Below are 27,234 nucleotides of genomic sequence, written 5' to 3'. Positions count from 1 at the left end.
AAACAAAGATTTTGCCACCCTTACCTTGTAAAGTAAGAGAACGGATGACTTCTGAAAGAAAAAAAAAGTCTTTGCTGTCATCTAGCGAAAGCCCCAGTGGCCTAATTGATAAGGCACTGGCCGCCTAAGCCAGGGATTGTGGGTTGGAGTCCCATCTGGGGTGTTTGAGATCTTGCTTGACTCTTTCAAGTCACATCTAAAGCAAGGCTTTAGAATAAAACCTTTAGGACTTCCCTTTCCTGTTGCCTTAATTAATATGTGTGCCTTCTCCTAGTAGAACTCAGATTAGTTCAGCAGCATGCTATCAACTGAATGGAAACTTCTGCAAGATGGCTACAAGTCCTCTTGTCCAAAACCAAATCTCCTGCAATGTTTCTGCCAAACAATATGTTCAACTCCCCACAAAGGAAACACTGCTTTTATTAGGAAAGAGCTTTGCATTTTCTCCGACATTCTCCAGACATCCCATTGTGGCATGCAAATCCGGTGGCCTAAAATCTTCAAGCAAAAAAGCCACCCTGACAAGTATCGTTGGTAAGCTTAATTTGCAGGAAGGCATTTTATGTCCTTTTTGTGCCAGTTTCAGAAATGTTTTTCCTGATGTATCAACATGTATACGAATAGCAATCAGAATCGCTCCTTAGAGGTGTGCTTCCTTTGCTTCATATGACATGGTGTTGTTGCATTTGTTGAGATTCACACTGATAGCCACTGCTTTGGGACACATTCAGAAGTCTTCTTGCCGCAAGCAGTCAGAAATAGAATCTGACGTGGATCGGCAGATTTTCTGAAAAATAGAGCATCAAAATGCTCAACACAGTTACTGGATAGTGGCATTTCAAATGTATTAACAACTCTTGTGTTTTATCTGGGTTTACCCACAAACGGACCTTGATCCAAAGGTACTTGGTATTACCTGCCACTTCTTGCTTTACAGTGGATATTTAGTAACTTTTCAAACATGCATGAATATATCCCTAACACGTCACGATAGCAGTTGCAATATCATTTTTTCTTTCAAAAAAGTTCTACTTTTATTTTTAAAATACTGTCCTTGAGCTCCAGTCAAGTGGATTTGGCGGTGTTTTTTTTTTTTTAGGAGTACTTATATGCTACCATTTCTTGCTATGAGAGAAAAAATATTCTCTTTTGTCTGGGATAAGCACGATTTTAGGTTTCGGATCACTTGAAGGCCTATTTGAAACCAAGGAGACATGGGTGATGGATTTCCGTGATGGCTTCTGTGCTCCAGTGGCGCAATCGGTCAGCGCGCGGTACTTATATGGCAGTATCTGTTGAGCAATGCCGAGGTTGTGAGTTCGAATGCAGTTTCTTGCTTTTTGCCTTTACTCATGGAAAATGTAATCTGCACTTGCACCCTATGGCCTGAGAACTTTACAACAGGGCAATAAGCGCCCAAAGAAACTCAAGGTTCTTTCCTCAAGGTTGCTTGAATGAGCTGTCTTTCTGTTACACTGACCACATTCTTTAAATTGTGGACCAGAACAGATAAAGAAAATGTGCGCCTTCTACTTGATGAAAAGAGGTGTGGAGAGCTGCGACATGGCTTTTCTCTTTCAGAAAACTCATTCTTCTGACTTTGTAGCTCAAACCGCTTGCAATTCTGTAGCAAGTTTACAAGGGAAAATAAAAACAAAGATTTTGCCACCCTTACCTTGTAAAGTAAGAGAACGGAGAACGGAGCTCCAGTCAAGTGGATTTGGCGGTGTTTTTTTTTTTCTAGGAGTACTTATATGCTACCATTTCTTGCTATGAGAGAAAAAATATTCTCTTTTGTCTGGGATAAGCACGATTTTAGGTTTCGGATCACTTGAAGGCCTATTTGAAACCAAGGAGACATGGGTGATGGATTTCCGTGATGGCTTCTGTGCTCCAGTGGTGCAATCGGTCAGCGCGCGGTACTTATATGGCAGTATCTGTTGAGCAATGCCGAGGTTGTGAGTTCGAGCCTCACCTGGAGCATGCAGTTTCTTGCTTTTTGCCTTTATTCATGGAAAATGTAATCTGCACTTGCACCCTATGGCCTGAGAACTTTACAACAGGGCAATAAGCGCCCAAAGAAACTCAAGGTTCTTTCCTCAAGGGTGCTTGAATGAGCTGTCTTTCTGTTACACTGACCACATTCTTTAAATTGTGGACCAGAACAGATAAAGAAAATGTGCGCCTTCTACTTGATGAAAAGAGGTGTGGAGAGCTGCGACATGGCTTTTCTCTTTCAGAAAACTCATTCTTCTGACTTTGTAGCTCAAACCGCTTGCAATTCTGTAGCAAGTTTACAAGGGAAAATAAAAACAAAGATTTTGCCACCCTTACCTTGTAAAGTAAGAGAACGGATGACTTCTGAAAGAAAAAAAAAGTCTTTGCTGTCATCTAGCGAAAGCCCCAGTGGCCTAATGGATAAGGCACTGGCCTCCTAAGCCAGGGATTGTGGGTTCGAGTCCCATCTGGGGTGTTTGAGATCTAGCTTGACTCTTTCAAGTCACATCGAAAGCAAGGCTTTAGAATAAAACCTTTAGGACTTCCCTTTCCTGTTGCCTTAATTAATATGTCTGCCTTCTCCTAGTAGAACTCAGATTAGTTCAGCAGCATGCTATCAACTGAATGGAAACTTCTGCAAGATGGCTACAAGTCCTCTTGTCCAAAACCAAATCTCCTGCAATGTTTCTGCCAAACAATATGTTCAACTCCCCACAAAGGAAACGCTGCTTTCATTAGGAAAGAGCTTTGCATTTTCTCCGACATTCTCCAGACATCCCATTGTGGCATGCAAATCCGGTGGCCTAAAATCTTCAAGCAAAAAAGCCACCCTGACAAGTATCGTTGGTAAGCTTAATTTGCAGGAAGGCATTTTATGTCCTTTTTGTGCCAGTTTCAGAAATGTTTTTCCTGATGTATCAACATGTATACGAATAGCAATCAGAATCGCTCCTTAGAGGTGTGCTTCCTTTGCTTCATATGACATGGTGTTGTTGCATTTGTTGAGATTCACACTGATAGCCACTGCTTTGGGACACATTCAGAAGTCTTCTTGCCGCAAGCAGTCAGAAATAGAATCTGACGTGGATCGGCAGATTTTCTGAAAAATAGAGCATCAAAATGCTCAACACAGTTACTGGATAGTGGCATTTCAAATGTATTAACAACTCTTGTGTTTTATCTGGGTTTACCCACAAACGGACCTTGATCCAAAGGTACTTGGTATTACCTGCCACTTCTTGCTTTACAGTGGATATTTAGTAACTTTTCAAACATGCATGAATATATCCCTAACACGTCACGATAGCAGTTGCAATATCATTTTTTCTTTCAAAAAAGTTCTACTTTTATTTTTAAAATACTGTCCTTGAGCTCCAGTCAAGTGGATTTGGCGGTGTTTTTTTTTTCTAGGAGTACTTATATGCTACCATTTCTTGCTATGAGAGAAAAAATATTCTCTTTTGTCTGGGATAAGCACGATTTTAGGTTTCGGATCACTTGAAGGCCTATTTGAAACCAAGGAGACATGGGTGATGGATTTCCGTGATGGCTTCTGTGCTCCAGTGGCGCAATCGGTCAGCGCGCGGTACTTATATGGCAGTATCTGTTGAGCAATGCCGAGGTTGTGAGTTCGAACCTCACCTGGAGCATGCAGTTTCTTGCTTTTTGCCTTTACTCATGGAAAATGTAATCTGCACTTGCACCCTATGGCCTGAGAACTTTACAACAGGGCAATAAGCGCCCAAAGAAACTCAAGGTTCTTTCCTCAAGGGTGCTTGAATGAGCTGTCTTTCTGTTACACTGACCACATTCTTTAAATTGTGGACCAGAACAGATAAAGAAAATGTGCGCCTTCTACTTGATGAAAAGAGGTGTGGAGAGCTGCGACATGGCTTTTCTCTTTCAGAAAACTCATTCTTCTGACTTTGTAGCTCAAACCGCTTGCAATTCTGTAGCAAGTTTACAAGGGAAAATAAAAACAAAGATTTTGCCACCCTTACCTTGTAAAGTAAGAGAACGGATGACTTCTGAAAGAAAAAAAAAGTCTTTGCTGTCATCTAGCGAAAGCCCCAGTGGCCTAATGGATAAGGCACTGGCCTCCTAAGCCAGGGATTGTGGGTTCGAGTCCCATCTGGGGTGTTTGAGATCTAGCTTGACTCTTTCAAGTCACATCAAAAGCAAGGCTTTAGAATAAAACCTTTAGGACTTCCCTTTCCTGTTGCCTTAATTAATATGTCTGCCTTCTCCTAGTAGAACTCAGATTAGTTCAGCAGCATGCTATCAACTGAATGGAAACTTCTGCAAGATGGCTACAAGTCCTCTTGTCCAAAACCAAATCTCCTGCAATGTTTCTGCCAAACAATATGTTCAACTCCCCACAAAGGAAACGCTGCTTTCATTAGGAAAGAGCTTTGCATTTTCTCCGACATTCTCCAGACATCCCATTGTGGCATGCAAATCCGGTGGCCTAAAATCTTCAAGCAAAAAAGCCACCCTGACAAGTATCGTTGGTAAGCTTAATTTGCAGGAAGGCATTTTATGTCCTTTTTGTGCCAGTTTCAGAAATGTTTTCCTGATGTATCAACATGTATACGAATAGCAATCAGAATCGCTCCTTAGAGGTGTGCTTCCTTTGCTTCATATGACATGGTGTTGTTGCATTTGTTGAGATTCACACTGATAGCCACTGCTTTGGGACACATTCAGAAGTCTTCTTGCCGCAAGCAGTCAGAAATAGAATCTGACGTGGATCGGCAGATTTTCTGAAAAATAGAGCATCAAAATGCTCAACACAGTTACTGGATAGTGGCATTTCAAATGTATTAACAACTCTTGTGTTTTATCTGGGTTTACCCACAAACGGACCTTGATCCAAAGGTACTTGGTATTACCTGCCACTTCTTGCTTTACAGTGGATATTTAGTAACTTTTCAAACATGCATGAATATATCCCTAACACGTCACGATAGCAGTTGCAATATCATTTTTTCTTTCAAAAAAGTTCTACTTTTATTTTTAAAATACTGTCCTTGAGCTCCAGTCAAGTGGATTTGGCGGTGTTTTTTTTTTTCTAGGAGTACTTATATGCTACCATTTCTTGCTATGAGAGAAAAAATATTCTCTTTTGTCTGGGATAAGCACGATTTTAGGTTTCGGATCGCTTGAAGGCCTATTTGAAACCAAGGAGACATGGGTGATGGATTTCCGTGATGGCTTCTGTGCTCCAGTGGCGCAATCGGTCAGCGCGCGGTACTTATATGGCAGTATCTGTTGAGCAATGCCGAGGTTGTGAGTTCGAACCTCACCTGGAGCATGCAGTTTCTTGCTTTTTGCCTTTACTCATGGAAAATGTAATCTGCACTTGCACCCTATGGCCTGAGAACTTTACAACAGGGCAATAAGCGCCCAAAGAAACTCAAGGTTCTTTCCTCAAGGGTGCTTGAATGAGCTGTCTTTCTGTTACACTGACCACATTCTTTAAATTGTGGACCAGAACAGATAAAGAAAATGTGCGCCTTCTACTTGATGAAAAGAGGTGTGGAGAGCTGCGACATGGCTTTTCTCTTTCAGAAAACTCATTCTTCTGACTTTGTAGCTCAAACCGCTTGCAATTCTGTAGCAAGTTTACAAGGGAAAATAAAAACAAAGATTTTGCCACCCTTACCTTGTAAAGTAAGAGAACGGAGAACGGAGCTCCAGTCAAGTGGATTTGGCGGTGTTTTTTTTTTCTAGGAGTACTTATATGCTACCATTTCTTGCTATGAGAGAAAAAATATTCTCTTTTGTCTGGGATAAGCACGATTTTAGGTTTCGGATCACTTGAAGGCCTATTTGAAACCAAGGAGACATGGATGATGGATTTCCGTGATGGCTTCTGTGCTCCAGTGGCGCAATCGGTCAGCGCGTGGTACTTATATGGCAGTATCTGTTGAGCAATGCCGAGGTTGTGAGTTCGAACCTCACCTGGAGCATGCAGTTTCTTGCTTTTTGCCTTTACTCATGGAAAATGTAATCTGCACTTGCACCCTATGGCCTGAGAACTTTACAACAGGGCAATAAGCGCCCAAAGAAACTCAAGGTTCTTTCCTCAAGGGTGCTTGAATGAGCTGTCTTTCTGTTACACTGACCACATTCTTTAAATTGTGGACCAGAACAGATAAAGAAAATGTGCGCCTTCTACTTGATGAAAAGAGGTGTGGAGAGCTGCGACATGGCTTTTCTCTTTCAGAAAACTCATTCTTCTGACTTTGTAGCTCAAACCGCTTGCAATTCTGTAGCAAGTTTACAAGGGAAAATAAAAACAAAGATTTTGCCACCCTTACCTTGTAAAGTAAGAGAACGGAGAACGGAGCTCCAGTCAAGTGGATTTGGCGGTGTTTTTTTTTTTCTAGGAGTACTTATATGCTACCATTTCTTGCTATGAGAGAAAAAATATTCTCTTTTGTCTGGGATAAGCACGATTTTAGGTTTCGGATCACTTGAAGGCCTATTTGAAACTAAGGAGACATGGGTGATGGATTTCCGTGATGGCTTCTGTGCTCCAGTGGCGCAATCGGTCAGCGCGCGGTACTTATATGGCAGTATCTGTTGAGCAATGCCGAGGTTGTGAGTTCGAGCCTCACCTGGAGCATGCAGTTTCTTGCTTTTTGCCTTTATTCATGGAAAATGTAATCTGCACTTGCACCCTATGGCCTGAGAACTTTACAACAGGGCAATAAGCGCCCAAAGAAACTCAAGGTTCTTTCCTCAAGGGTGCTTGAATGAGCTGTCTTTCTGTTACACTGACCACATTCTTTAAATTGTGGACCAGAACAGATAAAGAAAATGTGCGCCTTCTACTTGATGAAAAGAGGTGTGGAGAGCTGCGACATGGCTTTTCTCTTTCAGAAAACTCATTCTTCTGACTTTGTAGCTCAAACCGCTTGCAATTCTGTAGCAAGTTTACAAGGGAAAATAAAAACAAAGATTTTGCCACCCTTACCTTGTAAAGTAAGAGAACGGATGACTTCTGAAAGAAAAAAAAAGTCTTTGCTGTCATCTAGTGAAAGCCCCAGTGGCCTAATGGATAAGGCACTGGCCTCCTAAGCCAGGGATTGTGGGTTCGAGTCCCATCTGGGGTGTTTGAGATCTAGCTTGACTCTTTCAAGTCACATCGAAAGCAAGGCTTTAGAATAAAACCTTTAGGACTTCCCTTTCCTGTTGCCTTAATTAATATGTCTGCCTTCTCCTAGTAGAACTCAGATTAGTTCAGCAGCATGCTATCAACTGAATGGAAACTTCTGCAAGATGGCTACAAGTCCTCTTGTCCAAAACCAAATCTCCTGCAATGTTTCTGCCAAACAATATGTTCAACTCCCCACAAAGGAAACGCTGCTTTCATTAGGAAAGAGCTTTGCATTTTCTCCGACATTCTCCAGACATCCCATTGTGGCATGCAAATCCGGTGGCCTAAAATCTTCAAGCAAAAAAGCCACCCTGACAAGTATCGTTGGTAAGCTTAATTTGCAGGAAGGCATTTTATGTCCTTTTTGTGCCAGTTTCAGAAATGTTTTTCCTGATGTATCAACATGTATACGAATAGCAATCAGAATCGCTCCTTAGAGGTGTGCTTCCTTTGCTTCATATGACATGGTGTTGTTGCATTTGTTGAGATTCACACTGATAGCCACTGCTTTGGGACACATTCAGAAGTCTTCTTGCCGCAAGCAGTCAGAAATAGAATCTGACGTGGATCGGCAGATTTTCTGAAAAATAGAGCATCAAAATGCTCAACACAGTTACTGGATAGTGGCATTTCAAATGTATTAACAACTCTTGTGTTTTATCTGGGTTTACCCACAAACGGACCTTGATCCAAAGGTACTTGGTATTACCTGCCACTTCTTGCTTTACAGTGGATATTTAGTAACTTTTCAAACATGCATGAATATATCCCTAACACGTCACGATAGCAGTTGCAATATCATTTTTTCTTTCAAAAAAGTTCTACTTTTATTTTTAAAATACTGTCCTTGAGCTCCAGTCAAGTGGATTTGGCGGTGTTTTTTTTTTCTAGGAGTACTTATATGCTACCATTTCTTGCTATGAGAGAAAAAATATTCTCTTTTGTCTGGGATAAGCACGATTTTAGGTTTCGGATCACTTGAAGGCCTATTTGAAACCAAGGAGACATGGGTGATGGATTTCCGTGATGGCTTCTGTGCTCCAGTGGCGCAATCGGTCAGCGCGCGGTACTTATATGGCAGTATCTGTTGAGCAATGCCGAGGTTGTGAGTTCGAACCTCACCTGGAGCATGCAGTTTCTTGCTTTTTGCCTTTACTCATGGAAAATGTAATCTGCACTTGCACCCTATGGCCTGAGAACTTTACAACAGGGCAATAAGCGCCCAAAGAAACTCAAGGTTCTTTCCTCAAGGGTGCTTGAATGAGCTGTCTTTCTGTTACACTGACCACATTCTTTAAATTGTGGACCAGAACAGATAAAGAAAATGTGCGCCTTCTACTTGATGAAAAGAGGTGTGGAGAGCTGCGACATGGCTTTTCTCTTTCAGAAAACTCATTCTTCTGACTTTGTAGCTCAAACCGCTTGCAATTCTGTAGCAAGTTTACAAGGGAAAATAAAAACAAAGATTTTGCCACCCTTACCTTGTAAAGTAAGAGAACGGATGACTTCTGAAAGAAAAAAAAAGTCTTTGCTGTCATCTAGCGAAAGCCCCAGTGGCCTAATGGATAAGGCACTGGCCTCCTAAGCCAGGGATTGTGGGTTCGAGTCCCATCTGGGGTGTTTGAGATCTAGCTTGACTCTTTCAAGTCACATCAAAAGCAAGGCTTTAGAATAAAACCTTTAGGACTTCCCTTTCCTGTTGCCTTAATTAATATGTCTGCCTTCTCCTAGTAGAACTCAGATTAGTTCAGCAGCATGCTATCAACTGAATGGAAACTTCTGCAAGATGGCTACAAGTCCTCTTGTCCAAAACCAAATCTCCTGCAATGTTTCTGCCAAACAATATGTTCAACTCCCCACAAAGGAAACGCTGCTTTCATTAGGAAAGAGCTTTGCATTTTCTCCGACATTCTCCAGACATCCCATTGTGGCATGCAAATCCGGTGGCCTAAAATCTTCAAGCAAAAAAGCCACCCTGACAAGTATCGTTGGTAAGCTTAATTTGCAGGAAGGCATTTTATGTCCTTTTTGTGCCAGTTTCAGAAATGTTTTCCTGATGTATCAACATGTATACGAATAGCAATCAGAATCGCTCCTTAGAGGTGTGCTTCCTTTGCTTCATATGACATGGTGTTGTTGCATTTGTTGAGATTCACACTGATAGCCACTGCTTTGGGACACATTCAGAAGTCTTCTTGCCGCAAGCAGTCAGAAATAGAATCTGACGTGGATCGGCAGATTTTCTGAAAAATAGAGCATCAAAATGCTCAACACAGTTACTGGATAGTGGCATTTCAAATGTATTAACAACTCTTGTGTTTTATCTGGGTTTACCCACAAACGGACCTTGATCCAAAGGTACTTGGTATTACCTGCCACTTCTTGCTTTACAGTGGATATTTAGTAACTTTTCAAACATGCATGAATATATCCCTAACACGTCACGATAGCAGTTGCAATATCATTTTTTCTTTCAAAAAAGTTCTACTTTTATTTTTAAAATACTGTCCTTGAGCTCCAGTCAAGTGGATTTGGCGGTGTTTTTTTTTTTCTAGGAGTACTTATATGCTACCATTTCTTGCTATGAGAGAAAAAATATTCTCTTTTGTCTGGGATAAGCACGATTTTAGGTTTCGGATCGCTTGAAGGCCTATTTGAAACCAAGGAGACATGGGTGATGGATTTCCGTGATGGCTTCTGTGCTCCAGTGGCGCAATCGGTCAGCGCGCGGTACTTATATGGCAGTATCTGTTGAGCAATGCCGAGGTTGTGAGTTCGAACCTCACCTGGAGCATGCAGTTTCTTGCTTTTTGCCTTTACTCATGGAAAATGTAATCTGCACTTGCACCCTATGGCCTGAGAACTTTACAACAGGGCAATAAGCGCCCAAAGAAACTCAAGGTTCTTTCCTCAAGGGTGCTTGAATGAGCTGTCTTTCTGTTACACTGACCACATTCTTTAAATTGTGGACCAGAACAGATAAAGAAAATGTGCGCCTTCTACTTGATGAAAAGAGGTGTGGAGAGCTGCGACATGGCTTTTCTCTTTCAGAAAACTCATTCTTCTGACTTTGTAGCTCAAACCGCTTGCAATTCTGTAGCAAGTTTACAAGGGAAAATAAAAACAAAGATTTTGCCACCCTTACCTTGTAAAGTAAGAGAACGGAGAACGGAGCTCCAGTCAAGTGGATTTGGCGGTGTTTTTTTTTTCTAGGAGTACTTATATGCTACCATTTCTTGCTATGAGAGAAAAAATATTCTCTTTTGTCTGGGATAAGCACGATTTTAGGTTTCGGATCACTTGAAGGCCTATTTGAAACCAAGGAGACATGGATGATGGATTTCCGTGATGGCTTCTGTGCTCCAGTGGCGCAATCGGTCAGCGCGTGGTACTTATATGGCAGTATCTGTTGAGCAATGCCGAGGTTGTGAGTTCGAACCTCACCTGGAGCATGCAGTTTCTTGCTTTTTGCCTTTACTCATGGAAAATGTAATCTGCACTTGCACCCTATGGCCTGAGAACTTTACAACAGGGCAATAAGCGCCCAAAGAAACTCAAGGTTCTTTCCTCAAGGGTGCTTGAATGAGCTGTCTTTCTGTTACACTGACCACATTCTTTAAATTGTGGACCAGAACAGATAAAGAAAATGTGCGCCTTCTACTTGATGAAAAGAGGTGTGGAGAGCTGCGACATGGCTTTTCTCTTTCAGAAAACTCATTCTTCTGACTTTGTAGCTCAAACCGCTTGCAATTCTGTAGCAAGTTTACAAGGGAAAATAAAAACAAAGATTTTGCCACCCTTACCTTGTAAAGTAAGAGAACGGAGAACGGAGCTCCAGTCAAGTGGATTTGGCGGTGTTTTTTTTTTTCTAGGAGTACTTATATGCTACCATTTCTTGCTATGAGAGAAAAAATATTCTCTTTTGTCTGGGATAAGCACGATTTTAGGTTTCGGATCACTTGAAGGCCTATTTGAAACTAAGGAGACATGGGTGATGGATTTCCGTGATGGCTTCTGTGCTCCAGTGGCGCAATCGGTCAGCGCGCGGTACTTATATGGCAGTATCTGTTGAGCAATGCCGAGGTTGTGAGTTCGAGCCTCACCTGGAGCATGCAGTTTCTTGCTTTTTGCCTTTATTCATGGAAAATGTAATCTGCACTTGCACCCTATGGCCTGAGAACTTTACAACAGGGCAATAAGCGCCCAAAGAAACTCAAGGTTCTTTCCTCAAGGGTGCTTGAATGAGCTGTCTTTCTGTTACACTGACCACATTCTTTAAATTGTGGACCAGAACAGATAAAGAAAATGTGCGCCTTCTACTTGATGAAAAGAGGTGTGGAGAGCTGCGACATGGCTTTTCTCTTTCAGAAAACTCATTCTTCTGACTTTGTAGCTCAAACCGCTTGCAATTCTGTAGCAAGTTTACAAGGGAAAATAAAAACAAAGATTTTGCCACCCTTACCTTGTAAAGTAAGAGAACGGATGACTTCTGAAAGAAAAAAAAAGTCTTTGCTGTCATCTAGCGAAAGCCCCAGTGGCCTAATGGATAAGGCACTGGCCTCCTAAGCCAGGGATTGTGGGTTCGAGTCCCATCTGGGGTGTTTGAGATCTAGCTTGACTCTTTCAAGTCACATCGAAAGCAAGGCTTTAGAATAAAACCTTTAGGACTTCCCTTTCCTGTTGCCTTAATTAATATGTCTGCCTTCTCCTAGTAGAACTCAGATTAGTTCAGCAGCATGCTATCAACTGAATGGAAACTTCTGCAAGATGGCTACAAGTCCTCTTGTCCAAAACCAAATCTCCTGCAATGTTTCTGCCAAACAATATGTTCAACTCCCCACAAAGGAAACGCTGCTTTCATTAGGAAAGAGCTTTGCATTTTCTCCGACATTCTCCAGACATCCCATTGTGGCATGCAAATCCGGTGGCCTAAAATCTTCAAGCAAAAAAGCCACCCTGACAAGTATCGTTGGTAAGCTTAATTTGCAGGAAGGCATTTTATGTCCTTTTTGTGCCAGTTTCAGAAATGTTTTTCCTGATGTATCAACATGTATACGAATAGCAATCAGAATCGCTCCTTAGAGGTGTGCTTCCTTTGCTTCATATGACATGGTGTTGTTGCATTTGTTGAGATTCACACTGATAGCCACTGCTTTGGGACACATTCAGAAGTCTTCTTGCCGCAAGCAGTCAGAAATAGAATCTGACGTGGATCGGCAGATTTTCTGAAAAATAGAGCATCAAAATGCTCAACACAGTTACTGGATAGTGGCATTTCAAATGTATTAACAACTCTTGTGTTTTATCTGGGTTTACCCACAAACGGACCTTGATCCAAAGGTACTTGGTATTACCTGCCACTTCTTGCTTTACAGTGGATATTTAGTAACTTTTCAAACATGCATGAATATATCCCTAACACGTCACGATAGCAGTTGCAATATCATTTTTTCTTTCAAAAAAGTTCTACTTTTATTTTTAAAATACTGTCCTTGAGCTCCAGTCAAGTGGATTTGGCGGTGTTTTTTTTTTCTAGGAGTACTTATATGCTACCATTTCTTGCTATGAGAGAAAAAATATTCTCTTTTGTCTGGGATAAGCACGATTTTAGGTTTCGGATCACTTGAAGGCCTATTTGAAACCAAGGAGACATGGGTGATGGATTTCCGTGATGGCTTCTGTGCTCCAGTGGCGCAATCGGTCAGCGCGCGGTACTTATATGGCAGTATCTGTTGAGCAATGCCGAGGTTGTGAGTTCGAACCTCACCTGGAGCATGCAGTTTCTTGCTTTTTGCCTTTACTCATGGAAAATGTAATCTGCACTTGCACCCTATGGCCTGAGAACTTTACAACAGGGCAATAAGCGCCCAAAGAAACTCAAGGTTCTTTCCTCAAGGGTGCTTGAATGAGCTGTCTTTCTGTTACACTGACCACATTCTTTAAATTGTGGACCAGAACAGATAAAGAAAATGTGCGCCTTCTACTTGATGAAAAGAGGTGTGGAGAGCTGCGACATGGCTTTTCTCTTTCAGAAAACTCATTCTTCTGACTTTGTAGCTCAAACCGCTTGCAATTCTGTAGCAAGTTTACAAGGGAAAATAAAAACAAAGATTTTGCCACCCTTACCTTGTAAAGTAAGAGAACGGATGACTTCTGAAAGAAAAAAAAAGTCTTTGCTGTCATCTAGCGAAAGCCCCAGTGGCCTAATGGATAAGGCACTGGCCTCCTAAGCCAGGGATTGTGGGTTCGAGTCCCATCTGGGGTGTTTGAGATCTAGCTTGACTCTTTCAAGTCACATCAAAAGCAAGGCTTTAGAATAAAACCTTTAGGACTTCCCTTTCCTGTTGCCTTAATTAATATGTCTGCCTTCTCCTAGTAGAACTCAGATTAGTTCAGCAGCATGCTATCAACTGAATGGAAACTTCTGCAAGATGGCTACAAGTCCTCTTGTCCAAAACCAAATCTCCTGCAATGTTTCTGCCAAACAATATGTTCAACTCCCCACAAAGGAAACGCTGCTTTCATTAGGAAAGAGCTTTGCATTTTCTCCGACATTCTCCAGACATCCCATTGTGGCATGCAAATCCGGTGGCCTAAAATCTTCAAGCAAAAAAGCCACCCTGACAAGTATCGTTGGTAAGCTTAATTTGCAGGAAGGCATTTTATGTCCTTTTTGTGCCAGTTTCAGAAATGTTTTCCTGATGTATCAACATGTATACGAATAGCAATCAGAATCGCTCCTTAGAGGTGTGCTTCCTTTGCTTCATATGACATGGTGTTGTTGCATTTGTTGAGATTCACACTGATAGCCACTGCTTTGGGACACATTCAGAAGTCTTCTTGCCGCAAGCAGTCAGAAATAGAATCTGACGTGGATCGGCAGATTTTCTGAAAAATAGAGCATCAAAATGCTCAACACAGTTACTGGATAGTGGCATTTCAAATGTATTAACAACTCTTGTGTTTTATCTGGGTTTACCCACAAACGGACCTTGATCCAAAGGTACTTGGTATTACCTGCCACTTCTTGCTTTACAGTGGATATTTAGTAACTTTTCAAACATGCATGAATATATCCCTAACACGTCACGATAGCAGTTGCAATATCATTTTTTCTTTCAAAAAAGTTCTACTTTTATTTTTAAAATACTGTCCTTGAGCTCCAGTCAAGTGGATTTGGCGGTGTTTTTTTTTTTCTAGGAGTACTTATATGCTACCATTTCTTGCTATGAGAGAAAAAATATTCTCTTTTGTCTGGGATAAGCACGATTTTAGGTTTCGGATCGCTTGAAGGCCTATTTGAAACCAAGGAGACATGGGTGATGGATTTCCGTGATGGCTTCTGTGCTCCAGTGGCGCAATCGGTCAGCGTGCGGTACTTATATGGCAGTATCTGTTGAGCAATGCCGAGGTTGTGAGTTCGAACCTCACCTGGAGCATGCAGTTTCTTGCTTTTTGCCTTTACTCATGGAAAATGTAATCTGCACTTGCACCCTATGGCCTGAGAACTTTACAACAGGGCAATAAGCGCCCAAAGAAACTCAAGGTTCTTTCCTCAAGGGTGCTTGAATGAGCTGTCTTTCTGTTACACTGACCACATTCTTTAAATTGTGGACCAGAACAGATAAAGAAAATGTGCGCCTTCTACTTGATGAAAAGAGGTGTGGAGAGCTGCGACATGGCTTTTCTCTTTCAGAAAACTCATTCTTCTGACTTTGTAGCTCAAACCGCTTGCAATTCTGTAGCAAGTTTACAAGGGAAAATAAAAACAAAGATTTTGCCACCCTTACCTTGTAAAGTAAGAGAACGGAGAACGGAGCTCCAGTCAAGTGGATTTGGCGGTGTTTTTTTTTTCTAGGAGTACTTATATGCTACCATTTCTTGCTATGAGAGAAAAAATATTCTCTTTTGTCTGGGATAAGCACGATTTTAGGTTTCGGATCACTTGAAGGCCTATTTGAAACCAAGGAGACATGGATGATGGATTTCCATGATGGCTTCTGTGCTCCAGTGGCGCAATCGGTCAGCGCGTGGTACTTATATGGCAGTATCTGTTGAGCAATGCCGAGGTTGTGAGTTCGAACCTCACCTGGAGCATGCAGTTTCTTGCTTTTTGCCTTTACTCATGGAAAATGTAATCTGCACTTGCACCCTATGGCCTGAGAACTTTACAACAGGGCAATAAGCGCCCAAAGAAACTCAAGGTTCTTTCCTCAAGGGTGCTTGAATGAGCTGTCTTTCTGTTACACTGACCACATTCTTTAAATTGTGGACCAGAACAGATAAAGAAAATGTGCGCCTTCTACTTGATGAAAAGAGGTGTGGAGAGCTGCGACATGGCTTTTCTCTTTCAGAAAACTCATTCTTCTGACTTTGTAGCTCAAACCGCTTGCAATTCTGTAGCAAGTTTACAAGGGAAAATAAAAACAAAGATTTTGCCACCCTTACCTTGTAAAGTAAGAGAACGGAGAACGGAGCTCCAGTCAAGTGGATTTGGCGGTGTTTTTTTTTTTCTAGGAGTACTTATATGCTACCATTTCTTGCTATGAGAGAAAAAATATTCTCTTTTGTCTGGGATAAGCACGATTTTAGGTTTCGGATCACTTGAAGGCCTATTTGAAACTAAGGAGACATGGGTGATGGATTTCCGTGATGGCTTCTGTGCTCCAGTGGCGCAATCGGTCAGCGCGCGGTACTTATATGGCAGTATCTGTTGAGCAATGCCGAGGTTGTGAGTTCGAGCCTCACCTGGAGCATGCAGTTTCTTGCTTTTTGCCTTTATTCATGGAAAATGTAATCTGCACTTGCACCCTATGGCCTGAGAACTTTACAACAGGGCAATAAGCGCCCAAAGAAACTCAAGGTTCTTTCCTCAAGGGTGCTTGAATGAGCTGTCTTTCTGTTACACTGACCACATTCTTTAAATTGTGGACCAGAACAGATAAAGAAAATGTGCGCCTTCTACTTGATGAAAAGAGGTGTGGAGAGCTGCGACATGGCTTTTCTCTTTCAGAAAACTCATTCTTCTGACTTTGTAGCTCAAACCGCTTGCAATTCTGTAGCAAGTTTACAAGGGAAAATAAAAACAAAGATTTTGCCACCCTTACCTTGTAAAGTAAGAGAACGGATGACTTCTGAAAGAAAAAAAAAGTCTTTGCTGTCATCTAGCGAAAGCCCCAGTGGCCTAATGGATAAGGCACTGGCCTCCTAAGCCAGGGATTGTGGGTTCGAGTCCCATCTGGGGTGTTTGAGATCTAGCTTGACTCTTTCAAGTCACATCGAAAGCAAGGCTTTAGAATAAAACCTTTAGGACTTCCCTTTCCTGTTGCCTTAATTAATATGTCTGCCTTCTCCTAGTAGAACTCAGATTAGTTCAGCAGCATGCTATCAACTGAATGGAAACTTCTGCAAGATGGCTACAAGTCCTCTTGTCCAAAACCAAATCTCCTGCAATGTTTCTGCCAAACAATATGTTCAACTCCCCACAAAGGAAACGCTGCTTTCATTAGGAAAGAGCTTTGCATTTTCTCCGACATTCTCCAGACATCCCATTGTGGCATGCAAATCCGGTGGCCTAAAATCTTCAAGCAAAAAAGCCACCCTGACAAGTATCGTTGGTAAGCTTAATTTGCAGGAAGGCATTTTATGTCCTTTTTGTGCCAGTTTCAGAAATGTTTTTCCTGATGTATCAACATGTATACGAATAGCAATCAGAATCGCTCCTTAGAGGTGTGCTTCCTTTGCTTCATATGACATGGTGTTGTTGCATTTGTTGAGATTCACACTGATAGCCACTGCTTTGGGACACATTCAGAAGTCTTCTTGCCGCAAGCAGTCAGAAATAGAATCTGACGTGGATCGGCAGATTTTCTGAAAAATAGAGCATCAAAATGCTCAACACAGTTACTGGATAGTGGCATTTCAAATGTATTAACAACTCTTGTGTTTTATCTGGGTTTACCCACAAACGGACCTTGATCCAAAGGTACTTGGTATTACCTGCCACTTCTTGCTTTACAGTGGATATTTAGTAACTTTTCAAACATGCATGAATATATCCCTAACACGTCACGATAGCAGTTGCAATATCATTTTTTCTTTCAAAAAAGTTCTACTTTTATTTTTAAAATACTGTCCTTGAGCTCCAGTCAAGTGGATTTGGCGGTGTTTTTTTTTTCTAGGAGTACTTATATGCTACCCTTTCTTGCTATGAGAGAAAAAATATTCTCTTTTGTCTGGGATAAGCACGATTTTAGGTTTCGGATCACTTGAAGGCCTATTTGAAACCAAGGAGACATGGGTGATGGATTTCCGTGATGGCTTCTGTGCTCCAGTGGCGCAATCGGTCAGCGCGCGGTACTTATATGGCAGTATCTGTTGAGCAATGCCGAGGTTGTGAGTTCGAACCTCACCTGGAGCATGCAGTTTCTTGCTTTTTGCCTTTACTCATGGAAAATGTAATCTGCACTTGCACCCTATGGCCTGAGAACTTTACAACAGGGCAATAAGCGCCCAAAGAAACTCAAGGTTCTTTCCTCAAGGGTGCTTGAATGAGCTGTCTTTCTGTTACACTGACCACATTCTTTAAATTGTGGACCAGAACAGATAAAGAAAATGTGCGCCTTCTACTTGATGAAAAGAGGTGTGGAGAGCTGCGACATGGCTTTTCTCTTTCAGAAAACTCATTCTTCTGACTTTGTAGCTCAAACCGCTTGCAATTCTGTAGCAAGTTTACAAGGGAAAATAAAAACAAAGATTTTGCCACCCTTACCTTGTAAAGTAAGAGAACGGAGAACGGAGCTCCAGTCAAGTGGATTTGGCGGTGTTTTTTTTTTCTAGGAGTACTTATATGCTACCATTTCTTGCTATGAGAGAAAAAATATTCTCTTTTGTCTGGGATAAGCACGATTTTAGGTTTCGGATCACTTGAAGGCCTATTTGAAACCAAGGAGACATGGATGATGGATTTCCGTGATGGCTTCTGTGCTCCAGTGGCGCAATCGGTCAGCGCGTGGTACTTATATGGCAGTATCTGTTGAGCAATGCCGAGGTTGTGAGTTCGAACCTCACCTGGAGCATGCAGTTTCTTGCTTTTTGCCTTTACTCATGGAAAATGTAATCTGCACTTGCACCCTATGGCCTGAGAACTTTACAACAGGGCAATAAGCGCCCAAAGAAACTCAAGGTTCTTTCCTCAAGGGTGCTTGAATGAGCTGTCTTTCTGTTACACTGACCACATTCTTTAAATTGTGGACCAGAACAGATAAAGAAAATGTGCGCCTTCTACTTGATGAAAAGAGGTGTGGAGAGCTGCGACATGGCTTTTCTCTTTCAGAAAACTCATTCTTCTGACTTTGTAGCTCAAACCGCTTGCAATTCTGTAGCAAGTTTACAAGGGAAAATAAAAACAAAGATTTTGCCACCCTTACCTTGTAAAGTAAGAGAACGGAGAACGGAGCTCCAGTCAAGTGGATTTGGCGGTGTTTTTTTTTTTCTAGGAGTACTTATATGCTACCATTTCTTGCTATGAGAGAAAAAATATTCTCTTTTGTCTGGGATAAGCACGATTTTAGGTTTCGGATCACTTGAAGGCCTATTTGAAACCAAGGAGACATGGGTGATGGATTTCCGTGATGGCTTCTGTGCTCCAGTGGCGCAATCGGTCAGCGCGCGGTACTTATATGGCAGTATCTGTTGAGCAATGCCGAGGTTGTGAGTTCGAGCCTCACCTGGAGCATGCAGTTTCTTGCTTTTTGCCTTTATTCATGGAAAATGTAATCTGCACTTGCACCCTATGGCCTGAGAACTTTACAACAGGGCAATAAGCGCCCAAAGAAACTCAAGGTTCTTTCCTCAAGGGTGCTTGAATGAGCTGTCTTTCTGTTACACTGACCACATTCTTTAAATTGTGGACCAGAACAGATAAAGAAAATGTGCGCCTTCTACTTGATGAAAAGAGGTGTGGAGAGCTGCGACATGGCTTTTCTCTTTCAGAAAACTCATTCTTCTGACTTTGTAGCTCAAACCGCTTGCAATTCTGTAGCAAGTTTACAAGGGAAAATAAAAACAAAGATTTTGCCACCCTTACCTTGTAAAGTAAGAGAACGGATGACTTCTGAAAGAAAAAAAAAGTCTTTGCTGTCATCTAGCGAAAGCCCCAGTGGCCTAATGGATAAGGCACTGGCCTCCTAAGCCAGGGATTGTGGGTTCGAGTCCCATCTGGGGTGTTTGAGATCTAGCTTGACTCTTTCAAGTCACATCGAAAGCAAGGCTTTAGAATAAAACCTTTAGGACTTCCCTTTCCTGTTGCCTTAATTAATATGTCTGCCTTCTCCTAGTAGAACTCAGATTAGTTCAGCAGCATGCTATCAACTGAATGGAAACTTCTGCAAGATGGCTACAAGTCCTCTTGTCCAAAACCAAATCTCCTGCAATGTTTCTGCCAAACAATATGTTCAACTCCCCACAAAGGAAACGCTGCTTTCATTAGGAAAGAGCTTTGCATTTTCTCCGACATTCTCCAGACATCCCATTGTGGCATGCAAATCCGGTGGCCTAAAATCTTCAAGCAAAAAAGCCACCCTGACAAGTATCGTTGGTAAGCTTAATTTGCAGGAAGGCATTTTATGTCCTTTTTGTGCCAGTTTCAGAAATGTTTTTCCTGATGTATCAACATGTATACGAATAGCAATCAGAATCGCTCCTTAGAGGTGTGCTTCCTTTGCTTCATATGACATGGTGTTGTTGCATTTGTTGAGATTCACACTGATAGCCACTGCTTTGGGACACATTCAGAAGTCTTCTTGCCGCAAGCAGTCAGAAATAGAATCTGACGTGGATCGGCAGATTTTCTGAAAAATAGAGCATCAAAATGCTCAACACAGTTACTGGATAGTGGCATTTCAAATGTATTAACAACTCTTGTGTTTTATCTGGGTTTACCCACAAACGGACCTTGATCCAAAGGTACTTGGTATTACCTGCCACTTCTTGCTTTACAGTGGATATTTAGTAACTTTTCAAACATGCATGAATATATCCCTAACACGTCACGATAGCAGTTGCAATATCATTTTTTCTTTCAAAAAAGTTCTACTTTTATTTTTAAAATACTGTCCTTGAGCTCCAGTCAAGTGGATTTGGCGGTGTTTTTTTTTTCTAGGAGTACTTATATGCTACCCTTTCTTGCTATGAGAGAAAAAATATTCTCTTTTGTCTGGGATAAGCACGATTTTAGGTTTCGGATCACTTGAAGGCCTATTTGAAACCAAGGAGACATGGGTGATGGATTTCCGTGATGGCTTCTGTGCTCCAGTGGCGCAATCGGTCAGCGCGCGGTACTTATATGGCAGTATCTGTTGAGCAATGCCGAGGTTGTGAGTTCGAACCTCACCTGGAGCATGCAGTTTCTTGCTTTTTGCCTTTACTCATGGAAAATGTAATCTGCACTTGCACCCTATGGCCTGAGAACTTTACAACAGGGCAATAAGCGCCCAAAGAAACTCAAGGTTCTTTCCTCAAGGGTGCTTGAATGAGCTGTCTTTCTGTTACACTGACCACATTCTTTAAATTGTGGACCAGAACAGATAAAGAAAATGTGCGCCTTCTACTTGATGAAAAGAGGTGTGGAGAGCTGCGACATGGCTTTTCTCTTTCAGAAAACTCATTCTTCTGACTTTGTAGCTCAAACCGCTTGCAATTCTGTAGCAAGTTTACAAGGGAAAATAAAAACAAAGATTTTGCCACCCTTACCTTGTAAAGTAAGAGAACGGAGAACGGAGCTCCAGTCAAGTGGATTTGGCGGTGTTTTTTTTTTCTAGGAGTACTTATATGCTACCATTTCTTGCTATGAGAGAAAAAATATTCTCTTTTGTCTGGGATAAGCACGATTTTAGGTTTCGGATCACTTGAAGGCCTATTTGAAACCAAGGAGACATGGATGATGGATTTCCGTGATGGCTTCTGTGCTCCAGTGGCGCAATCGGTCAGCGCGTGGTACTTATATGGCAGTATCTGTTGAGCAATGCCGAGGTTGTGAGTTCGAACCTCACCTGGAGCATGCAGTTTCTTGCTTTTTGCCTTTACTCATGGAAAATGTAATCTGCACTTGCACCCTATGGCCTGAGAACTTTACAACAGGGCAATAAGCGCCCAAAGAAACTCAAGGTTCTTTCCTCAAGGGTGCTTGAATGAGCTGTCTTTCTGTTACACTGACCACATTCTTTAAATTGTGGACCAGAACAGATAAAGAAAATGTGCGCCTTCTACTTGATGAAAAGAGGTGTGGAGAGCTGCGACATGGCTTTTCTCTTTCAGAAAACTCATTCTTCTGACTTTGTAGCTCAAACCGCTTGCAATTCTGTAGCAAGTTTACAAGGGAAAATAAAAACAAAGATTTTGCCACCCTTACCTTGTAAAGTAAGAGAACGGAGAACGGAGCTCCAGTCAAGTGGATTTGGCGGTGTTTTTTTTTTTCTAGGAGTACTTATATGCTACCATTTCTTGCTATGAGAGAAAAAATATTCTCTTTTGTCTGGGATAAGCACGATTTTAGGTTTCGGATCACTTGAAGGCCTATTTGAAACCAAGGAGACATGGGTGATGGATTTCCGTGATGGCTTCTGTGCTCCAGTGGCGCAATCGGTCAGCGCGCGGTACTTATATGGCAGTATCTGTTGAGCAATGCCGAGGTTGTGAGTTCGAGCCTCACCTGGAGCATGCAGTTTCTTGCTTTTTGCCTTTATTCATGGAAAATGTAATCTGCACTTGCACCCTATGGCCTGAGAACTTTACAACAGGGCAATAAGCGCCCAAAGAAACTCAAGGTTCTTTCCTCAAGGGTGCTTGAATGAGCTGTCTTTCTGTTACACTGACCACATTCTTTAAATTGTGGACCAGAACAGATAAAGAAAATGTGCGCCTTCTACTTGATGAAAAGAGGTGTGGAGAGCTGCGACATGGCTTTTCTCTTTCAGAAAACTCATTCTTCTGACTTTGTAGCTCAAACCGCTTGCAATTCTGTAGCAAGTTTACAAGGGAAAATAAAAACAAAGATTTTGCCACCCTTACCTTGTAAAGTAAGAGAACGGATGACTTCTGAAAGAAAAAAAAAGTCTTTGCTGTCATCTAGCGAAAGCCCCAGTGGCCTAATGGATAAGGCACTGGCCTCCTAAGCCAGGGATTGTGGGTTCGAGTCCCATCTGGGGTGTTTGAGATCTAGCTTGACTCTTTCAAGTCACATCGAAAGCAAGGCTTTAGAATAAAACCTTTAGGACTTCCCTTTCCTGTTGCCTTAATTAATATGTCTGCCTTCTCCTAGTAGAACTCAGATTAGTTCAGCAGCATGCTATCAACTGAATGGAAACTTCTGCAAGATGGCTACAAGTCCTCTTGTCCAAAACCAAATCTCCTGCAATGTTTCTGCCAAACAATATGTTCAACTCCCCACAAAGGAAACGCTGCTTTCATTAGGAAAGAGCTTTGCATTTTCTCCGACATTCTCCAGACATCCCATTGTGGCATGCAAATCCGGTGGCCTAAAATCTTCAAGCAAAAAAGCCACCCTGACAAGTATCGTTGGTAAGCTTAATTTGCAGGAAGGCATTTTATGTCCTTTTTGTGCCAGTTTCAGAAATGTTTTTCCTGATGTATCAACATGTATACGAATAGCAATCAGAATCGCTCCTTAGAGGTGTGCTTCCTTTGCTTCATATGACATGGTGTTGTTGCATTTGTTGAGATTCACACTGATAGCCACTGCTTTGGGACACATTCAGAAGTCTTCTTGCCGCAAGCAGTCAGAAATAGAATCTGACGTGGATCGGCAGATTTTCTGAAAAATAGAGCATCAAAATGCTCAACACAGTTACTGGATAGTGGCATTTCAAATGTATTAACAACTCTTGTGTTTTATCTGGGTTTACCCACAAACGGACCTTGATCCAAAGGTACTTGGTATTACCTGCCACTTCTTGCTTTACAGTGGATATTTAGTAACTTTTCAAACATGCATGAATATATCCCTAACACGTCACGATAGCAGTTGCAATATCATTTTTTCTTTCAAAAAAGTTCTACTTTTATTTTTAAAATACTGTCCTTGAGCTCCAGTCAAGTGGATTTGGCGGTGTTTTTTTTTTCTAGGAGTACTTATATGCTACCCTTTCTTGCTATGAGAGAAAAAATATTCTCTTTTGTCTGGGATAAGCACGATTTTAGGTTTCGGATCACTTGAAGGCCTATTTGAAACCAAGGAGACATGGGTGATGGATTTCCGTGATGGCTTCTGTGCTCCAGTGGCGCAATCGGTCAGCGCGCGGTACTTATATGGCAGTATCTGTTGAGCAATGCCGAGGTTGTGAGTTCGAACCTCACCTGGAGCATGCAGTTTCTTGCTTTTTGCCTTTACTCATGGAAAATGTAATCTGCACTTGCACCCTATGGCCTGAGAACTTTACAACAGGGCAATAAGCGCCCAAAGAAACTCAAGGTTCTTTCCTCAAGGGTGCTTGAATGAGCTGTCTTTCTGTTACACTGACCACATTCTTTAAATTGTGGACCAGAACAGATAAAGAAAATGTGCGCCTTCTACTTGATGAAAAGAGGTGTGGAGAGCTGCGACATGGCTTTTCTCTTTCAGAAAACTCATTCTTCTGACTTTGTAGCTCAAACCGCTTGCAATTCTGTAGCAAGTTTACAAGGGAAAATAAAAACAAAGATTTTGCCACCCTTACCTTGTAAAGTAAGAGAACGGAGAACGGAGCTCCAGTCAAGTGGATTTGGCGGTGTTTTTTTTTTCTAGGAGTACTTATATGCTACCATTTCTTGCTATGAGAGAAAAAATATTCTCTTTTGTCTGGGATAAGCACGATTTTAGGTTTCGGATCACTTGAAGGCCTATTTGAAACCAAGGAGACATGGATGATGGATTTCCGTGATGGCTTCTGTGCTCCAGTGGCGCAATCGGTCAGCGCGTGGTACTTATATGGCAGTATCTGTTGAGCAATGCCGAGGTTGTGAGTTCGAACCTCACCTGGAGCATGCAGTTTCTTGCTTTTTGCCTTTACTCATGGAAAATGTAATCTGCACTTGCACCCTATGGCCTGAGAACTTTACAACAGGGCAATAAGCGCCCAAAGAAACTCAAGGTTCTTTCCTCAAGGGTGCTTGAATGAGCTGTCTTTCTGTTACACTGACCACATTCTTTAAATTGTGGACCAGAACAGATAAAGAAAATGTGCGCCTTCTACTTGATGAAAAGAGGTGTGGAGAGCTGCGACATGGCTTTTCTCTTTCAGAAAACTCATTCTTCTGACTTTGTAGCTCAAACCGCTTGCAATTCTGTAGCAAGTTTACAAGGGAAAATAAAAACAAAGATTTTGCCACCCTTACCTTGTAAAGTAAGAGAACGGAGAACGGAGCTCCAGTCAAGTGGATTTGGCGGTGTTTTTTTTTTTCTAGGAGTACTTATATGCTACCATTTCTTGCTATGAGAGAAAAAATATTCTCTTTTGTCTGGGATAAGCACGATTTTAGGTTTCGGATCACTTGAAGGCCTATTTGAAACCAAGGAGACATGGGTGATGGATTTCCGTGATGGCTTCTGTGCTCCAGTGGCGCAATCGGTCAGCGCGCGGTACTTATATGGCAGTATCTGTTGAGCAATGCCGAGGTTGTGAGTTCGAGCCTCACCTGGAGCATGCAGTTTCTTGCTTTTTGCCTTTATTCATGGAAAATGTAATCTGCACTTGCACCCTATGGCCTGAGAACTTTACAACAGGGCAATAAGCGCCCAAAGAAACTCAAGGTTCTTTCCTCAAGGGTGCTTGAATGAGCTGTCTTTCTGTTACACTGACCACATTCTTTAAATTGTGGACCAGAACAGATAAAGAAAATGTGCGCCTTCTACTTGATGAAAAGAGGTGTGGAGAGCTGCGACATGGCTTTTCTCTTTCAGAAAACTCATTCTTCTGACTTTGTAGCTCAAACCGCTTGCAATTCTGTAGCAAGTTTACAAGGGAAAATAAAAACAAAGATTTTGCCACCCTTACCTTGTAAAGTAAGAGAACGGATGACTTCTGAAAGAAAAAAAAAGTCTTTGCTGTCATCTAGCGAAAGCCCCAGTGGCCTAATGGATAAGGCACTGGCCTCCTAAGCCAGGGATTGTGGGTTCGAGTCCCATCTGGGGTGTTTGAGATCTAGCTTGACTCTTTCAAGTCACATCGAAAGCAAGGCTTTAGAATAAAACCTTTAGGACTTCCCTTTCCTGTTGCCTTAATTAATATGTCTGCCTTCTCCTAGTAGAACTCAGATTAGTTCAGCAGCATGCTATCAACTGAATGGAAACTTCTGCAAGATGGCTACAAGTCCTCTTGTCCAAAACCAAATCTCCTGCAATGTTTCTGCCAAACAATATGTTCAACTCCCCACAAAGGAAACGCTGCTTTCATTAGGAAAGAGCTTTGCATTTTCTCCGACATTCTCCAGACATCCCATTGTGGCATGCAAATCCGGTGGCCTAAAATCTTCAAGCAAAAAAGCCACCCTGACAAGTATCGTTGGTAAGCTTAATTTGCAGGAAGGCATTTTATGTCCTTTTTGTGCCAGTTTCAGAAATGTTTTTCCTGATGTATCAACATGTATACGAATAGCAATCAGAATCGCTCCTTAGAGGTGTGCTTCCTTTGCTTCATATGACATGGTGTTGTTGCATTTGTTGAGATTCACACTGATAGCCACTGCTTTGGGACACATTCAGAAGTCTTCTTGCCGCAAGCAGTCAGAAATAGAATCTGACGTGGATCGGCAGATTTTCTGAAAAATAGAGCATCAAAATGCTCAACACAGTTACTGGATAGTGGCATTTCAAATGTATTAACAACTCTTGTGTTTTATCTGGGTTTACCCACAAACGGACCTTGATCCAAAGGTACTTGGTATTACCTGCCACTTCTTGCTTTACAGTGGATATTTAGTAACTTTTCAAACATGCATGAATATATCCCTAACACGTCACGATAGCAGTTGCAATATCATTTTTTCTTTCAAAAAAGTTCTACTTTTATTTTTAAAATACTGTCCTTGAGCTCCAGTCAAGTGGATTTGGCGGTGTTTTTTTTTTTCTAGGAGTACTTATATGCTACCATTTCTTGCTATGAGAGAAAAAATATTCTCTTTTGTCTGGGATAAGCACGATTTTAGGTTTCGGATCGCTTGAAGGCCTATTTGAAACCAAGGAGACATGGGTGATGGATTTCCGTGATGGCTTCTGTGCTCCAGTGGCGCAATCGGTCAGCGCGTGGTACTTATATGGCAGTATCTGTTGAGCAATGCCGAGGTTGTGAGTTCGAACCTCACCTGGAGCATGCAGTTTCTTGCTTTTTGCCTTTACTCATGGAAAATGTAATCTGCACTTGCACCCTATGGCCTGAGAACTTTACAACAGGGCAATAAGCGCCCAAAGAAACTCAAGGTTCTTTCCTCAAGGGTGCTTGAATGAGCTGTCTTTCTGTTACACTGACCACATTCTTTAAATTGTGGACCAGAACAGATAAAGAAAATGTGCGCCTTCTACTTGATGAAAAGAGGTGTGGAGAGCTGCGACATGGCTTCTCTTTCAGAAAACTCATTCTTCTGACTTTGTAGCTCAAACCGCTTGCAATTCTGTAGCAAGTTTACAAGGGAAAATAAAAACAAAGATTTTGCCACCCTTACCTTGTAAAGTAAGAGAACGGAGAACGGAGCTCCAGTCAAGTGGATTTGGCGGTGTTTTTTTTTTCTAGGAGTACTTATATGCTACCATTTCTTGCTATGAGAGAAAAAATATTCTCTTTTGTCTGGGATAAGCACGATTTTAGGTTTCGGATCACTTGAAGGCCTATTTGAAACCAAGGAGACATGGGTGATGGATTTCCGTGATGGCTTCTGTGCTCCAGTGGCGCAATCGGTCAGCGCGCGGTACTTATATGGCAGTATCTGTTGAGCAATGCCGAGGTTGTGAGTTCGAGCCTCACCTGGAGCATGCAGTTTCTTGCTTTTTGCCTTTATTCATGGAAAATGTAATCTGCACTTGC

At 41.8% G+C, this 27,234-nt stretch overlaps 33 non-coding genes across 33 annotated transcripts; all 33 read left to right on the top strand.

Moving 5' to 3' along the window:
* Positions 1–2,400: 2,400 nt before the first annotated feature.
* TRNAR-CCU (transfer RNA arginine (anticodon CCU)) lies at positions 2,401–2,473 on the top strand. The gene has a single exon. It is a non-coding gene; the product is annotated as a tRNA-Arg (tRNA).
* Positions 2,474–3,554: 1,081 nt separating this feature from the next.
* On the top strand, positions 3,555–3,647 carry TRNAI-UAU (transfer RNA isoleucine (anticodon UAU)). The gene is given in 2 exon segments: positions 3,555–3,592; positions 3,612–3,647. It is a non-coding gene; the product is annotated as a tRNA-Ile (tRNA).
* A 417-nt stretch (positions 3,648–4,064) lies between these two features.
* TRNAR-CCU (transfer RNA arginine (anticodon CCU)) lies at positions 4,065–4,137 on the top strand. The gene has a single exon. It is a non-coding gene; the product is annotated as a tRNA-Arg (tRNA).
* A 1,081-nt stretch (positions 4,138–5,218) lies between these two features.
* TRNAI-UAU (transfer RNA isoleucine (anticodon UAU)) lies at positions 5,219–5,311 on the top strand. Its single transcript is given in 2 exon segments — positions 5,219–5,256; positions 5,276–5,311. It is a non-coding gene; the product is annotated as a tRNA-Ile (tRNA).
* Positions 5,312–5,876: 565 nt separating this feature from the next.
* Positions 5,877–5,969, top strand: TRNAI-UAU (transfer RNA isoleucine (anticodon UAU)). Its single transcript is given in 2 exon segments — positions 5,877–5,914; positions 5,934–5,969. It is a non-coding gene; the product is annotated as a tRNA-Ile (tRNA).
* A 566-nt stretch (positions 5,970–6,535) lies between these two features.
* TRNAI-UAU (transfer RNA isoleucine (anticodon UAU)) lies at positions 6,536–6,628 on the top strand. Its single transcript is given in 2 exon segments — positions 6,536–6,573; positions 6,593–6,628. It is a non-coding gene; the product is annotated as a tRNA-Ile (tRNA).
* Positions 6,629–7,045: 417 nt separating this feature from the next.
* TRNAR-CCU (transfer RNA arginine (anticodon CCU)) lies at positions 7,046–7,118 on the top strand. Its single transcript has one exon. It is a non-coding gene; the product is annotated as a tRNA-Arg (tRNA).
* Positions 7,119–8,199: 1,081 nt separating this feature from the next.
* On the top strand, positions 8,200–8,292 carry TRNAI-UAU (transfer RNA isoleucine (anticodon UAU)). Its single transcript is given in 2 exon segments — positions 8,200–8,237; positions 8,257–8,292. It is a non-coding gene; the product is annotated as a tRNA-Ile (tRNA).
* A 417-nt stretch (positions 8,293–8,709) lies between these two features.
* Positions 8,710–8,782, top strand: TRNAR-CCU (transfer RNA arginine (anticodon CCU)). Its single transcript has one exon. It is a non-coding gene; the product is annotated as a tRNA-Arg (tRNA).
* Positions 8,783–9,863: 1,081 nt separating this feature from the next.
* On the top strand, positions 9,864–9,956 carry TRNAI-UAU (transfer RNA isoleucine (anticodon UAU)). The gene is given in 2 exon segments: positions 9,864–9,901; positions 9,921–9,956. It is a non-coding gene; the product is annotated as a tRNA-Ile (tRNA).
* A 565-nt stretch (positions 9,957–10,521) lies between these two features.
* TRNAI-UAU (transfer RNA isoleucine (anticodon UAU)) lies at positions 10,522–10,614 on the top strand. Its single transcript is given in 2 exon segments — positions 10,522–10,559; positions 10,579–10,614. It is a non-coding gene; the product is annotated as a tRNA-Ile (tRNA).
* Positions 10,615–11,180: 566 nt separating this feature from the next.
* Positions 11,181–11,273, top strand: TRNAI-UAU (transfer RNA isoleucine (anticodon UAU)). Its single transcript is given in 2 exon segments — positions 11,181–11,218; positions 11,238–11,273. It is a non-coding gene; the product is annotated as a tRNA-Ile (tRNA).
* A 417-nt stretch (positions 11,274–11,690) lies between these two features.
* On the top strand, positions 11,691–11,763 carry TRNAR-CCU (transfer RNA arginine (anticodon CCU)). Its single transcript has one exon. It is a non-coding gene; the product is annotated as a tRNA-Arg (tRNA).
* A 1,081-nt stretch (positions 11,764–12,844) lies between these two features.
* Positions 12,845–12,937, top strand: TRNAI-UAU (transfer RNA isoleucine (anticodon UAU)). The gene is given in 2 exon segments: positions 12,845–12,882; positions 12,902–12,937. It is a non-coding gene; the product is annotated as a tRNA-Ile (tRNA).
* A 417-nt stretch (positions 12,938–13,354) lies between these two features.
* TRNAR-CCU (transfer RNA arginine (anticodon CCU)) lies at positions 13,355–13,427 on the top strand. The gene has a single exon. It is a non-coding gene; the product is annotated as a tRNA-Arg (tRNA).
* Positions 13,428–14,508: 1,081 nt separating this feature from the next.
* TRNAI-UAU (transfer RNA isoleucine (anticodon UAU)) lies at positions 14,509–14,601 on the top strand. The gene is given in 2 exon segments: positions 14,509–14,546; positions 14,566–14,601. It is a non-coding gene; the product is annotated as a tRNA-Ile (tRNA).
* A 565-nt stretch (positions 14,602–15,166) lies between these two features.
* Positions 15,167–15,259, top strand: TRNAI-UAU (transfer RNA isoleucine (anticodon UAU)). The gene is given in 2 exon segments: positions 15,167–15,204; positions 15,224–15,259. It is a non-coding gene; the product is annotated as a tRNA-Ile (tRNA).
* A 566-nt stretch (positions 15,260–15,825) lies between these two features.
* TRNAI-UAU (transfer RNA isoleucine (anticodon UAU)) lies at positions 15,826–15,918 on the top strand. Its single transcript is given in 2 exon segments — positions 15,826–15,863; positions 15,883–15,918. It is a non-coding gene; the product is annotated as a tRNA-Ile (tRNA).
* Positions 15,919–16,335: 417 nt separating this feature from the next.
* TRNAR-CCU (transfer RNA arginine (anticodon CCU)) lies at positions 16,336–16,408 on the top strand. The gene has a single exon. It is a non-coding gene; the product is annotated as a tRNA-Arg (tRNA).
* A 1,081-nt stretch (positions 16,409–17,489) lies between these two features.
* TRNAI-UAU (transfer RNA isoleucine (anticodon UAU)) lies at positions 17,490–17,582 on the top strand. Its single transcript is given in 2 exon segments — positions 17,490–17,527; positions 17,547–17,582. It is a non-coding gene; the product is annotated as a tRNA-Ile (tRNA).
* A 565-nt stretch (positions 17,583–18,147) lies between these two features.
* Positions 18,148–18,240, top strand: TRNAI-UAU (transfer RNA isoleucine (anticodon UAU)). The gene is given in 2 exon segments: positions 18,148–18,185; positions 18,205–18,240. It is a non-coding gene; the product is annotated as a tRNA-Ile (tRNA).
* A 566-nt stretch (positions 18,241–18,806) lies between these two features.
* TRNAI-UAU (transfer RNA isoleucine (anticodon UAU)) lies at positions 18,807–18,899 on the top strand. Its single transcript is given in 2 exon segments — positions 18,807–18,844; positions 18,864–18,899. It is a non-coding gene; the product is annotated as a tRNA-Ile (tRNA).
* Positions 18,900–19,316: 417 nt separating this feature from the next.
* TRNAR-CCU (transfer RNA arginine (anticodon CCU)) lies at positions 19,317–19,389 on the top strand. The gene has a single exon. It is a non-coding gene; the product is annotated as a tRNA-Arg (tRNA).
* Positions 19,390–20,470: 1,081 nt separating this feature from the next.
* Positions 20,471–20,563, top strand: TRNAI-UAU (transfer RNA isoleucine (anticodon UAU)). Its single transcript is given in 2 exon segments — positions 20,471–20,508; positions 20,528–20,563. It is a non-coding gene; the product is annotated as a tRNA-Ile (tRNA).
* Positions 20,564–21,128: 565 nt separating this feature from the next.
* TRNAI-UAU (transfer RNA isoleucine (anticodon UAU)) lies at positions 21,129–21,221 on the top strand. The gene is given in 2 exon segments: positions 21,129–21,166; positions 21,186–21,221. It is a non-coding gene; the product is annotated as a tRNA-Ile (tRNA).
* Positions 21,222–21,787: 566 nt separating this feature from the next.
* On the top strand, positions 21,788–21,880 carry TRNAI-UAU (transfer RNA isoleucine (anticodon UAU)). The gene is given in 2 exon segments: positions 21,788–21,825; positions 21,845–21,880. It is a non-coding gene; the product is annotated as a tRNA-Ile (tRNA).
* A 417-nt stretch (positions 21,881–22,297) lies between these two features.
* On the top strand, positions 22,298–22,370 carry TRNAR-CCU (transfer RNA arginine (anticodon CCU)). The gene has a single exon. It is a non-coding gene; the product is annotated as a tRNA-Arg (tRNA).
* Positions 22,371–23,451: 1,081 nt separating this feature from the next.
* TRNAI-UAU (transfer RNA isoleucine (anticodon UAU)) lies at positions 23,452–23,544 on the top strand. Its single transcript is given in 2 exon segments — positions 23,452–23,489; positions 23,509–23,544. It is a non-coding gene; the product is annotated as a tRNA-Ile (tRNA).
* A 565-nt stretch (positions 23,545–24,109) lies between these two features.
* On the top strand, positions 24,110–24,202 carry TRNAI-UAU (transfer RNA isoleucine (anticodon UAU)). The gene is given in 2 exon segments: positions 24,110–24,147; positions 24,167–24,202. It is a non-coding gene; the product is annotated as a tRNA-Ile (tRNA).
* Positions 24,203–24,768: 566 nt separating this feature from the next.
* Positions 24,769–24,861, top strand: TRNAI-UAU (transfer RNA isoleucine (anticodon UAU)). The gene is given in 2 exon segments: positions 24,769–24,806; positions 24,826–24,861. It is a non-coding gene; the product is annotated as a tRNA-Ile (tRNA).
* A 417-nt stretch (positions 24,862–25,278) lies between these two features.
* On the top strand, positions 25,279–25,351 carry TRNAR-CCU (transfer RNA arginine (anticodon CCU)). Its single transcript has one exon. It is a non-coding gene; the product is annotated as a tRNA-Arg (tRNA).
* A 1,082-nt stretch (positions 25,352–26,433) lies between these two features.
* TRNAI-UAU (transfer RNA isoleucine (anticodon UAU)) lies at positions 26,434–26,526 on the top strand. Its single transcript is given in 2 exon segments — positions 26,434–26,471; positions 26,491–26,526. It is a non-coding gene; the product is annotated as a tRNA-Ile (tRNA).
* Positions 26,527–27,089: 563 nt separating this feature from the next.
* Positions 27,090–27,182, top strand: TRNAI-UAU (transfer RNA isoleucine (anticodon UAU)). Its single transcript is given in 2 exon segments — positions 27,090–27,127; positions 27,147–27,182. It is a non-coding gene; the product is annotated as a tRNA-Ile (tRNA).
* Positions 27,183–27,234: the final 52 nt, after the last annotated feature.

This window comes from Lithobates pipiens, unplaced genomic scaffold, assembly GCF_037356315.1.
Source record: "Lithobates pipiens isolate NorthernLeopardFrog02 unplaced genomic scaffold, aLitPip1_a1.2 Scaffold_8, whole genome shotgun sequence".
Classification (NCBI taxonomy): Eukaryota; Metazoa; Chordata; class Amphibia; order Anura; family Ranidae; genus Lithobates; species Lithobates pipiens.
The sequence above is the reverse complement of the archived record's forward strand: the minus strand, read 5'-3'. Positions and strand labels throughout refer to the sequence as shown.